General features: G+C 43.7%; 1 protein-coding gene across 2 annotated transcripts in view; it reads left to right on the forward strand.

Moving 5' to 3' along the window:
- The first annotated feature begins 264 nt into the window (after positions 1–264).
- Positions 265–12,161, forward strand: part of Fmn1 (formin 1) — a 373,383-nt gene continuing 361,486 nt past the window's right edge. For both annotated transcript variants that reach the window (XM_021193752.2, XM_021193753.2), the window contains exon 1: positions 265–347. The gene's annotated coding sequence lies outside the window, so the exon portion shown is untranslated. The remainder of the gene's footprint in view (positions 348–12,161) is intronic.

A 12,161-nucleotide genomic window follows, 5' to 3' on the forward strand; every position in this document is an offset into this window, starting at 1 on the left:
TTTGAGCCAGCGGTTAGGTCCCAGGCCACACGCAGTGACGGTTCAGCAATCCGGCCAGGAATCGCGCTTGGTCAGTTATTTTGGCGCTGCGGTTTTCTGCCCGCCTTCCCACCCCCTGGCTCGGCAGCCGCTGCACATTCCCATTGGTCGAGATGACTGTCTATCAGTCCATTGCACACCTCCCCCAAACAGCCTGTCAGGCAGGCGCGTGTTAGGGAGGCGGAGCCTGTGACTGGGGGCGGGGCCTCGGCGGTGGAAGGCACAGCGACCGCTTCGCCGCTCTGGCTCGGGACCGGAGCGCGGAGGCATCCCTCGCAGCAGCTGCTCCCGCTGCTGCACCTGGTCAGGTAAAAGAGTCTTTCTTCCTGACCGCCTGCCCCACCTCTTCTTCCCAGCCAAAGGCTGTCTGCTTGGCCTCTCTGGCTCTGAGGTTCTGGTCAGAGCTGTTAAGCCTCCTGCCGTAGCTTCCCCTCCAGTAGGTTCCTCCCGCTCCGCAGCCAGGCTGTTAGGTGCTGGGAAGTGCGTTGGTGGCCCCCTAGAATCACCCCAACATCCCTCTCTACAGAACTCACGGAACTCATGTCGTTAATTCTCAGACCCTAGCCTTCTTGACCAGTCAGTGCAGTCTCATTCCTGCTTGGCACAGGAACACCGGGAGGGTTGGAGGGCCAAAGAGGGAAGAAGGATGCAAGCTGTCATTTAGACCTCTGTCTGTTTATCTGTCTGTCTCTCTGTCTGTCTGTCTGTCTCTATTTATTTCTTTATTTCTTCTTCTTTTTACGATGAAATTGCACGGCAATGAAGTTAGATTGAGAATAGAAGCTGCTTCGTGTTTATCTTGGCAATGACGAGGTGTCTGTTGCTGCACTGTGCTTGTATTCATAGGTGACATTCACCATCACTGTTTTCTTCTGCCATCATTTTGTCATCATCACAGTCTTCACCATCACCATCCTATCTTCCTCTGTCAGAACTCTCTAGCTCTCCAAAGGCTGACTCTGTTTCTCCTCTATGGAAGTGCTGGTCATCCCTCCTTCAAATAGCAGGCAGTGTCCTTGTCTCCAGAGGCCACAACCAAGCCTCCTTTTAATCCAAGGACAACTAGCTGGGAGCAGTGTGTGTGTGTGTGTTGGGTGGGGGAGGGCAATATTTCCACTTGCAACAGATTTCCAAAGGAAAGCTTCCTGTTTAAATCATCAGCATTTCTGCTTCGTAACTCCTAGAAAGGTTGATGTTGGCACTGACTCAGTCCTGATGGGTTGAATGCAGAGTCTGGGGTCTGTAGTATAGAACTTCGTCGTACAAATCATGCCCATAATGAGATGAAGGTCCAGATCCAAGCCTTTGAGAAGCAGCAAAGCATCTGGCTTTCTCTCACAGTGGCTCCAGGTGTGCCAAAACTAGTTTGGTATTTGTGTTTGCAGATGGGGTATATGTCACTGTGGCTGTGTCACCATGGGAAATCTGAGAGAGAGAGAGAGAGAGAGAGAGAGAGAGAGAGAGAGAGAGAGAGAGAGAGATCTGTTGTCTACACCAGAAGACATTTTCTAGGTGTACCTCTAAGATTCAACAACCATTTCTTAGCTCTATCTCTGATTTATTAGCCCACCTGCTTTTAGGAGGAAAGCATTAAAGCTGAGAATCAAATATCAGATTACCCTTCATCATAGATTCATCGCTTCAGAGTATCCCCAAGCTCTGGATTCTCCTCAGCCAGAGACAACACTGATCTTCCTTCCTCTCAAGAGTATGCAATCTAGTGGCAGCACCAACAATTGACAGGTCTCTGGGCATAGGGGACTAGGAAATAGTAGCCTTGTGGGAGGGAAACAATGGCTATTAGCTGTCAGAGGATCATAATGGTTAAACTCATAAACCTGTTAGATGTAGGTTCAAATCCTGGGTCAGCTATGTATTAGGTGAGTGATTTTTTTTTGGGGGGGGGTAAGTCATCTGCTTGAACTAGGCGATCTCACCTCTCCTCTCATGGGGAAGTTGTAGAAGTAAATAGTAGTTCCTGGCAGATGTGGCAGAATTAATGTTCAGTGCTGTTAGTAATGCTAGCCAACAAGAATAATAAAGGCCCTAAACAGTCTCTCTCTCTCTCTCTCTCTCTCTCTCTCTCTCTCTCTCTCTCTCTCTCTGTGTGTGTGTGTGTGTGTGTGTGTGTGTGTGTGTCTGTCTGTCTGTCTGTCTGTCTGTCTCCGTCTCTCTGACTCTCTCTTTCCTGTGTTTATTTTAGATCTCAGTACATATGCTACTAGGGGGTGGTCATCTCAGATTCCCAATAGGGTTGCCTCACTGAAGGGTCCTGCCATCTGTGTTTAAGCAGCCATGTCTTGCTCCAGCCTGTACAAATGCTTAGTAGCTCTCAGTTAAGATGTATTAGAGAAGAAGCCTGAGAAGTGACTTCTCTTTGGTCTGTCCTGGGCTGGTTCCCCCCCCCCCCATGGCTGTTCACCACACTGACTTGATAAACTGTGCTTTCTACAGAATCATTAGTAAATGCATTGGCTTCTGCCCAGGGGAATTCAAACAGCTTTTCTTCAAATGTCTGTGGGAATTGAAGCAACTCTAAATCGCCACCCTGAAGTAACTCCCTGTGCAAGCAGCATTATTCTTTTCCAAGAATGCAAACTTGACAGAATCACTGAATCACTATGTGGTTCGTGTCTCTTATTCAGAGAAGTTAACATCATTCTGTCTGCTCTGGGGAGGGGGATACTTTGAAATTTGAAGTTTATCATCCTTTATATTAGTAGGATATTTTCTATTGTATGGGGTAGAAACCCAGCAGAGAGGATCCTAAGAAAATTGATGGGCATTTGGGTCTCACCTAACTAAACCCGAGCAGACCGTAATACCCAGTGAGGAAGCAGGCTGGGCTTTCAGAGGCTTCTGAAGTTGCCATCCTGTCTTTGGCTTTGGGTATTTTATTTTATTTTATTTTTGCCAGATATCTTTTAGCTCCGCTTCTCTCTCTCTTGTTGACTTTACTCCGTTCTACTACAGACCCTGCCCTCTCGGTTCCTTCATAAACTCTAGATAAACATCCTTCCAGCTCCATAACCCAGGGCTGCTCCCTTCTTCAAGTCTAAGTGAAAAGTCCCAGGAAAGAACTGCACTTGATCCACAGGTTTAGCCTGTCTGCATTAAATGCTTTGGTCAAGGAACAGGGTGCTATAGATATAATGGTTGTCTGAGGGCTGAGTTTCATATCCCGGTCTTCTGTCGTATCCAGATATAACACTGGTAGCACAAAGAGAAGAAGGGAATGGTGTGGAGCTTGGCATAGTGATGGTTAGCATTCTTGATAGAGATATGAAGAACATCTTTCTCTGACCTGCTGAACAGAGTATAGTGCTCCACGGCCTATTTTATGTTAAAGCTCTAGGCTCAGGCATGTTGTTGCAGAACAAATGTTCTGGATGACCTTGCTTTTAAGTTTTTAATTAAAACTGTATTTGTGTAAGTGAGAAAGATCATCATGGATGTTAGCAAGCCTCAGCCTGTGTACTGACAGAAGTTACAGTCACTCCTCTGACACCCTTGATCTCTGCAGGGAAGCTAAACCATGGGAAGCAAATGTGAGCCTGCACCAACAGGCTGCCTTTTGGAAGGAAATGAAACATCCCTGTGTTTAGGGTCTATGCTGAGCTGCTGAGAAAGCAGTAATCCATGCGCCCTATAAAACAATAATTACCGTAGTGGGAGGAGGTAGGGTGGGAACGGCCTGCTGACCTTGTCAGCATGAAAAGCTGGAAACTGAGGGATGGACCGGGTCTGTGTCTTCTTAAGAGTTTTCAGGTCCTTTGGTGGACAGAAAAAAATAAGCCTCAAGGTAATGGGATTTTCTAGTAATTTTCTTTATCCACACAGCCTTTGAACATATACTACCCTAATGCCTGGGTGACTGTGGAGGAGCTGGGCCTTCATTGGACCTCCCTACCTCTGCTTTCCTAAGCTGAACCCTCTAAAGTTCTCCGTAAGAAGTCGGCTTCTAACCACGTCCCTTTTTATTCCTTTCTCCAATCCAACATATCTCCTTCCCTACCTTAATCAGAAGTGACTTGCCTTGTGTTCTGTTTTATTACAATCATCCCCTTTCTCCTTCTAAAGCATCAGATTGCTCTTACATACTAATATACTTTGAATTAACCACATTTTCCTTTGGTCTTCCGGGTGACAAGCTGTCAGGGGCCGTATTTCAGAGGCAGGCAGGACTTTTCAGCATCTGTGTTTTCCATCAGGGTCGGGACATTAATTGAGAAGCAGCAGACTAGGGAGGACAGATTCAAAACAGCAGAGGAGAGAGCCTTAGGTCTCTGCTGACAGGTCCAATCCTCACACCCCAGCCCTGAGCTTTCCCATCTTGGTGAGAGTGCACTGGGGCATGGTCTGGGGGAAGGAAGCTGGGAGACCCTGAATGACCTCATTGCCACATTTTAAAAAACTCCATCAAATAGAGCAGGACTGTTGTTAAATGAGCTTCCAGCCTTGAAACCACGTGGGCATCACCTCTCAGTCCTCCATGTTTGATGAGTTTTCCTGGGGCACCTGTTATGCAACATGGGAAGGAAATTTACAGGTGTTTCAGAGAGAACCAGAACCTGCCTGGTTAGTAGGAATAACCGTCCCCGCTGACCCGTTCACTGTAGTAATTCTGGACTCCAAAACCTGACCCTGATGCAAATGAAGTGCAAATGAAATTGTCTGAGTGAATGACGTCACCCATAGGAGAGAAGGTACACTTCTGGGGTGGAGGGATGAACAGGGTGCTGCTCCAGCTCGTGGCGGGCTCCACCCAAGTGCCAGCATCTCTGCCCACAGTGTCAGCTTTTCTGAGTACAAAAAAGTCAGATTTCTGCACTTTGCTGGTGTAAAATTGCTGCACTAGGAGGAAGAAAATATTTTGGAATAGCTGTTATAAAAAAATAGTCAATAATATTTCACCTCTGAGAGAAATAAACATAAATTGTTGTGTTTAAAAGTGTTTGCTCCTCAAGAGGCAGTAAGTAAAAATTCCCCATCTAGTAATAAAACAAAACAAAACAAAACCTTCTCTCTTATTATCTACAGAATAGATTGTGCATAAGCATTATAGCAGTGGTTTTCAACTTTCTTCATGCTGTGGCCCTTTAATACAGTTCCTCATGTGGTGAACCCCAACCATAAAATTATTTCATTGCTACTTCATAACTTTACTTTTTCTACTGTCCTGAATCATCATATAAGTATCTGATATGCAGGATAGGGGTCCCAACTCACAGGTTATGAATAGCCGTGTCACAGAGTAAGATGTAGGATGCGTACTTCTACTTTGATGGGTTCACGGGCAAGGAGCACACCCTGAGCTCTTAGCCCCATTCATACTAATAGAGCTGGGTTTACAGCATTCCAACACACAGTCCACGCAACCTAATCCTCTACAGAAGAAAAATATTCTTAACAGACATATTCTAATGGCAGGCAGCGAGACCTCCCCTCCTTGCCCCGCCCCAATCCCAACCCCCTACCACCAAGCTAATCATAGGCCTAATACAAAAATTTAGTCTCCTTGCCTTGGTTCCTTTCTGTGCTGGCCCCTCCTGTGCACAGAGAAGTGACACTGAGCCTTTAGGACAGAAGAGGGGGCCAGGACTCAGACAGGTCAGCATGTTTGCTCCAGGGCACAGTTTTAAGTCGAATCTGGTTAGTGTTTTGCCCACTTGCCAGGCTTGTATGCTACTTTCTCTGCCCTAGTAGGCCAGTGAGAATACTCCTGGTTTTAATTTATTTTACTTTAAAGCAGGATAAGCCATAAATACAGTGCAATATTTTGAGTCCAGATCTAGTAGAAAGCAAGAACAGCTTTGTGTACTCATTGAAATGGTCATCTGTTCCCTTTTTAGATGAAGACAGTCACTTAGGACAAATCTCTAAGCCTAACATGGATTTGGAAAGCTTTGCAAAAAGATTTTTTTTAAAAGCTAACAGATCTGCAGAAAGTGGGATTCATTTATAGAGTTGGCACCAGTCCTGGCCTTGTTTGACAGTGTCCTCATCTCCATGTGTCTCCGCTTCTTCTGTGGCATCCTCCTCTATCTTTTATCCTTAGGCGATTGGCAGGGCTTTAGAATTCTGGCTTTGACATCCATTTCAAGTCTCAGGTAAATAAGGTTAGCACGTTCATGCATAGTGGAGGGTACTGTCTCTGTGTTAAGCCCACCTTCTGATTTGACTTAAGCTAGTCCTTATTTTAAACTTTGCAAACATACATAAATTCTAATTTTTAGGAATATTTAAAAACCTGAAACTCCATGAAACCACAGTATCTTAAGAAAAACAGTGACAGGTTACTAAAGAAAGCATGTTTTCTTGATCAACATTATGCAACATGTGCATAGTTTTTACACCCGCATTATTCTGTAAGGAGGTAGCGAGGTGTTTTCCTTATTGCATGGGAGAGTACAGTGAGATCTGGATGTGAAAAATGACTTGCCCAAGGTCACTCCTGTTCAATAGCACAGCTAAGAATAGATCCAGGTCACCTGACACCCTGGCTTCATTCATTACATCACTGAGCTCCTTTCCCAAAGCAATTGTCCCACTGATCCAAACTCGAAGAGGGCAAAGGGCAGTCAAACCCTAGAGTCAGTTTGAGTGGCTTGGCTTGGCACTTTGCCCCGCCCCCACCCCATACCCATTTTCACTTTAGGATGAAGCCTATTCATAGCTGCCAACTTATCACTATTATGAAATGTAAGTCACAAGCTGGACAAATGATAAGGCATGGTAGAACCTCTGCCTGAGCCACATCTGCTAGGGAGGAGACATGCGCAAGAAGGGGGAAGGGCCCAGCCCAAGAATACACACAGATGGCTGTGTCATGGGCCTGGGGAATAGCCTAAGAAAAATGAATGTCGTGAACTACAGGAGGGTTTGCAAAACTGTTGTGCACATTTTTTAAAAGAAGTAGGGTGGGCTTCCACTGAGCTGGAGCAATCCAGAGTGGGGTGGCAGAAGCACTGCAAGCCTCATTTGCTCTTGTCTTTCTCATTCAAGCCTAGCCGAGAAGAAACTCCATCCGTGAGGACCGCCACAGATCAAGAGTATTGCCTCTACTTATGACAGACAGCTTTAATTTCTGCTGTAATCATGTTCTTTCTGTGAAGGTTAAACAGTTGGCCTCTACCCTCCTCCGAGTTATGGTCCTTCAAGGTCTTTGCATCTCCCACCCCCCCAAGAACTCTGGGAGAATCCTTTCATGTTTCTTCAGGACTCTTCATATATAAAAATATTCCTCTTGTTTAATAGCCTCCAAGAAATTCTCTAAGACATTTTCATATTCTTCTGAGAAATTCTAAGGATCTTGGATTTGGGGAAAGCTAGAACTATTCACCACCTGTCTCTTTTTCTCCTTACCCCATTTCTCCTGATAGGTTAACTGCCCACTTTGATGACTGTCAAGGAGGAAAGTAGGGAAATAAAAATATAAATTAATATCTCTGAATATTACCCTGCTCTAGAGCAGCGGCTCTCAACCTTCCTGGTGCTTTGACCCGTTAATACAGTTCCTCATGTTGTAGTGACCACCGTCCAGAAAATTACTTTTGTTGCTACTTTATAACTGTAATTTTGCTAATGTTATGAATCATAATGCAAATATCTGTGGTTTTTCAATGGCCTTTTGGGAGTCACAACTCACAGGTTGAAAAAATGCTGCTCTAGAAACACAGTAACTTGGGACCTCTTGTTAAAACCTACTTCACTTCATCTAAGGATAATCTGTAAGGTCCATATATTCACAACCCTCTCCCTGTTCACCCCTATTTAAACAAACAATTTAGTTTTCATCCAGGTGGGGCCACACAACTTACTTTTTTCCAAACCAGAGTTTTGGATTAAAGGATGGCCATGTGTAGGAGTCCCTTGAGTTAAGTCACAGAGAAGTGCTCCAGGCACTTCCAGCCTGAGACTCCCCTTCTGGAGCCTTGGCTTCTGCTTCTTCCTGCCTTTGGCTCACTCTTGCCTTTCTCTGATTTCATGAGATGCTCCCTGAGTCCCAAGGCATCACGGTTGCTTCTGATTCTGATTAAGGTGGCCCAGAACCCAGCTTCAGCCACGTTCAGCCAAAAGTAATGCAAGAATGATCACCAGTTTGCCAAAAATCAAAGCCAGGGCAAAGAGGAAACTGAAATCCAAGATAGGTCTTCGAAGTGATAGTAAGATAGCATCTAGCCACTTAGGTAGGACGTGCCCATCGAATAACTTAAAGTGACAGTCGCATGAACTGAGTTTGTGATTACTGAACCCACTTTGGCATGTTTTTTTTTTTCTTTAAAAAAAATTACTTCTAGGCACTGTCTTGACCCCCAGAGAGAGTTAAATAATCAAGATTTTCAAAGCTGGTATCTCTTGCATTCAAGAGATGTCTTGGGAGGTGGGATGGTAGAGCCAGAATGAGGTATCTCAGGGAAGATGGGCAGGAGATTAACAGGGTTGGACAGGAGAGGAACTGGATTACAGTACAAGTATGAGAACAAGAAATTGATGGAAATAGATTTGGCTCAGAATAAGAGAGAGATTTATATTTAGAGCTATCTGGACTGCCATCAGGTTTTCTTTTATGGTAGAGTGTTAGTTCAAGGCAAGGTGGGATGGGTATCCATCACTAGCCAGCCCTGAGAGGGGATGGGGCACAGTGACTGATATCTAAGCTTTCTTTAGATTAAAGATTGTATCATTTTCCCTATGAATAACACTAACTCATGGACTAGGAACGCCAGCCCTGCTTTGACAGTATGCTGTAGGAGTTATAGCACTTCACCAACATAGTTTTACAAAATCTCTCTTCTTTCATTTAAACATATATAAAAGCTACAAAGTTTGATTGGCAGAAGGCATTTCCAAAAGTAAAGGCAATAAGAATTTATTTATCCTTTATATTATAGTCAACGGTGATCAAAGCTGTTCACAGCCAATAAGTTGTTCATAAAAATTGAAAAAATAAATAACCCTCAGAATATGATTATGATAGTGCTAAGCACGGGGGATGCTGGATTTTTACGTGAAATGAGTTGGTTCCTTGAATTGTTTCAAGTGATCGCAGCGTAAACATTTTCTAAGTAAATATGCTTTTTTAATTGCTATGATGTGTGTGCATATATATGCATGTGTGTGTGTATCCATGTATGTCTGCCTTTGGAGGCCAGAAGTGTCTTCCTTGATTGCTCCATTCTTATGAGAAGACAAAGTCTCTTACTGAAGCCAGGACTCATCATATCTCTAGTCTAACTAGCCAGATTGCTCTGAAGAACCAATCTCTGCCTTTTGAGTGTGTGTGTGGTGGTGGTGGTGGTGGTGGTGGGGGACCAGGAGGAACTCAGTATCCAACCTGGCATTTATGTTGATTCTGGAGACCATAACTCCAGTCCCCATAATTGTATGGTAAGTGCTTTGTGTTAAGGTAGGTTGACATTATCTAACTGTAGTTAAAACACCTGAAGATGCAGTATAAAGGAAATGGACATAGAACTTGCATGTGTAAACCATCTTCCCAGCCATGAACCCACTTTACAAAAATAATGTATGTTGATTAGCAAGAATTCCAATGAGGGCAAAAATTATGAGATTATGAAAATGATTTAAAAATTATCTCATACTATAATTCCCATTATTAGCCATATTTTTCAAACATTATATACCTGGATATTTGTATAAGAATGAATAAACAAATATAATGAAAATAATATAATTTTTGTAAGTCCAACAAACTAAAGGAAATGAAACTAAAATAATAATGAAATTTCAACTCAATTGACCTCATTTTCAGATATATCTCTGAACACTGTGACTAAATATAATATGAATTTTGGTTAAAGATAAGCTATACTTATAAATTGTTGTCCTCATACAATATCGATTGAGTACCACCATCTTAAAGATGAGCAGAGCCTCCCCCTTCCCCCTGCTATGCTTGAGTATTAGTAAATATGTTCTTCCTTCTGCATTGTTCTATTTTGTTATTCTGTCTGGGCCGCAAGTAAATGAGTGGAAGTCGTACGCTGTGAGTGCTGGGCCTCAGTGGCTCCCATCCATGCAAACCCTGGGGACGATTCCTTTGTACTTCATTTTAAAGTATTTTTCCTACTGTTAGATAAATGTCAGCCCACCGTGCTAACATATCCCTAACACTCTGGATCTAAGACATTGTTTAAACTGCTAACCTTATTGTTTACTCACCAAAATGTTACTGCATATTGACTTAGCACCAGGAATTTTCATAGAAAATCCATATTAAATCATCCATAGTCCCTGTACTCAAAGAATACCACCAACAAGCAGTAAGTAAGCCAGCTCTGTGGCAACTCTCTTATTACATTGTCCACACGAGAACTGGCATTCCGTAGTCACTTTAGGTAAATATGTGTTTTACTAAGTCTTTACCATTTGCTATGGTAAGTGCATTAAACACTGTGCCTGATTTTTGTCTTGATAGGAAGTCATTTCCGCCCCTATTTTATTCATGACAAAGCTGAGTTTCAGCACGTAACATCCTAAAGTTTTATAAAAGGCATTGACTGTAAAATTCATGGCACCGGCTCTGGGCCTCTGGTTGTTGAAGATCATAGAGGAAGGAGATGCATTCGGTTGACTGTGATCCAGTGAGGTGAGGCGCACAGCCGTGTATGTGCAGTCTAAGAGTTAGAAGGCGGCTCAGTGCAGGGTCTCCATTACTAGATATCTAATATCAGGAAAGCCATTTCACTCCCCTAAGCCTTAGTTTTATTTCTATAAAATAGGGTTACCAGTGAGAGTATTAAATAAAATAATGTAGATAAAATACCACAGTATCTCCCTAAGTGCTTAAGAAATAACAGCTATTGGCGTTTTTAGTGTTTTTAATAAAACACTTGGGATGTTCAAACAAAAGAATACCTGCCCACCCAGGATTTCCATGGGATCAGACCTTTTTCTTACACTCTGGTGGAAGGCCTGGTGGGAGGCAGATAGAATCTAGGTAGGAAGAGAACCGAGAAGCACAAGGCCCAGAGGTACCGCTGAGGTGTGCAGTGTCTGCGCTGCCCTGTGCACCTCTTGCAACTTCCTTCCTTCACTTGTACTTCCAGAGACTCTGCAAACAGGAGCATCAGTGTTCAGAGAAGGTGACTTGCAAACAGACTATCTTATCTTACTGGACCATCTTCCCATTGAGAATGAGTCAGTGTCTGTGCAGCTCCAAGGAAACATGAGGTGACAAGGCAGTTTTAGGGCTACTGGTCCAGGAGGCTCCTGGGGCCATCCCAGGCCAGCGTAAGTACAATGGATGGCTAGAACTAAGAAGGCACCTACAGCCCCTCTCACAGTCTACATCAGAATTTCTGAATCTTCTTTTCATTGCCACCCACCTCTGGGAAGTTCATGCAACAGGTAAATTGCATGTCTGTTTATGCACTGTTTATTTATACCTGCCTCATGCCTAAGAAAGAGTAAGATTTATTCCCTTTTTGATAACCAACTGGAATGAGCCAGACTTCAGAGATCTTCTTCAGGTAGGCTCCTGCTCAGTCTGTATTCCACAAAACAGTAGCAAAATCATGTTTCTCCCAGCTTTTAAAACTTCCCAGTAGCTTCTTGTTAGGCCTGGAATTTAGATTCTTAGGTCATGAATCCCCAAATTTGCCTCATCTGGATGTTCCAGTCTGCTACTCTAATCTGTTCCAAAGCCAGTCTGTTTGCAGAGAAGAATTGTTCCCACGGACAGAGCAAGGCCGCTGAACAGAAAGCCTTGGTAGCCTTCTCTGTGTGAGGGGGATGTAGAGAGCATGTGGCTGGATACCAACAGTAGTGGTTATAAGTCTAAAAGGGCTCAGAAGTGGGGGAGTTGGCTGCTCTAGAAAAGTCATGTGAGACATTTCTGCAGAAGTGGCAGGCAGGGATAGAACCTGATGTAAAAATGTACAACTGTGAATGAAATATATGAAAAGATTTCAGATTAATGTATATGAATGACAGAGAGGAATCACATTCCATACAGAAGAAGGTGTCCAGAGGCCCAGGGAGGAATACGTGCCTTGTACTGGAAACTCTAAACGGTAGCTATGCCCGGAGGGCTTTTGTTGTGGTGGTGGTGGTGGTTTTGGTTTTGGTTTTGGTTTGGTTTGGTTTTTTTTTTTTTT

This window comes from Mus pahari, chromosome 3 (assembly GCF_900095145.1).
Source record: "Mus pahari chromosome 3, PAHARI_EIJ_v1.1, whole genome shotgun sequence".
In the NCBI taxonomy this organism is placed as follows: domain Eukaryota; kingdom Metazoa; phylum Chordata; class Mammalia; order Rodentia; family Muridae; genus Mus; species Mus pahari.